This window comes from Lissotriton helveticus, chromosome 6 (assembly GCF_964261635.1).
Source record: "Lissotriton helveticus chromosome 6, aLisHel1.1, whole genome shotgun sequence".
In the NCBI taxonomy this organism is placed as follows: domain Eukaryota; kingdom Metazoa; phylum Chordata; class Amphibia; order Caudata; family Salamandridae; genus Lissotriton; species Lissotriton helveticus.
Window position 1 is genome coordinate 2,040,113,725 of NC_136067.1, and position 1,210 is coordinate 2,040,114,934.

The 1,210-nt window shown below is 37.3% G+C and overlaps 1 non-coding gene across 1 annotated transcript; it reads left to right on the forward strand.

Moving 5' to 3' along the window:
• The first annotated feature begins 696 nt into the window (after positions 1 to 696).
• On the forward strand, positions 697 to 782 carry TRNAY-GUA (transfer RNA tyrosine (anticodon GUA)). The gene is given in 2 exon segments: positions 697 to 733; positions 747 to 782. It is a non-coding gene; the product is annotated as a tRNA-Tyr (tRNA).
• Positions 783 to 1,210: the final 428 nt, after the last annotated feature.

Here is a 1,210-nt window from a genome sequence, read left to right on the forward strand (position 1 = left end):
TTGGTTTGCATAGAAAGTATAAGTAATAGTTAGGTTCACATTTTACTCACACAAAACAATAGAAAGTCAGCAGTTATAGTTGTACTTATACTTATGTTAAGAAACTTAAACTAGTGGTCTAAAGTTACTTAATGGCACAAGTTATAGTTTCTTCAGTCAAGCTTTTAAAATAACTGAGCCCAAATGTTTGGGATACACTAAAAGAAATCACTGACATCTGTCACCCCCACCCCATCGCTCCTGTGAACAGTGGGGTGGTCCTTCCCACTTTTTGCAGCATTTGTGTCTCAAACTGCAACTATGTGCATATACAGGTGGAAAATGTACACAAAAATATTTCTAAATTACAAAAAGGTATGTCTGTTTTTGAAGTTTCATAAACAGTAAAAAGTACTCCTGTTTACAATGTAATATAACATTAATGATTAAATTAAATTACAATTTACATGTAGTGCCCTATTTTAAGTGAAACATTCTTTGTAAATTCACTACTCAGAAATTATATAATTTTTAGTTTTTGTTAAAGAGGGTACAATAGCAAACTACTGTTTTGTGGTATTTTCATATTAATCACAATATTCTAAAATCTTAAATATTTCATGTAATGCCCCATAATTCAATTAGAAGTACATTTTGTATCGATTTCTCGTGCAACTTGTACATAAAACCAGCAGATGACCCCCTCAGAGCATGGAACCTTCGATAGCTCAGTTGGTAGAGCGGAGGACTGTAGTTGAATAACAGAGATCCTTAGGTCGCTGGTTCGAATCCGGCTCGAAGGAGGTCCAGATATTTTTTATTTTAATAGTTCACAATAAATTTAACATTGAAACGTAAATAATTAAGAACAAAACTAACAATCTTTAAGCAAAAATAAACTCTCTCTAAACACGAGGTTACCTTTAAAATGACCATAAAATGGGGGCGGTTGTGCATATTTAAAGCCTTAATATGTCTCTGTGGATTACTTCTTTATAATGTGCAGCCTGAACACCTCCAAAGAATTTTCCGCGTGCTTTCCCGTTTCACTCACGACCCTATTTGACCCGGAGACCGTGCACGGCCCTTCACCGCTTCCGGTCTGCTGGCGTCGGGGGACTGGTTAGTCGCCCGACCGACGCACCGTGACGTTGCTCCTGGGATCGCGCATGCGCGGAGAAGGCAGTGGCTGGAACGAGTCAGGACTATTTATTTATTTATTTATGCGATT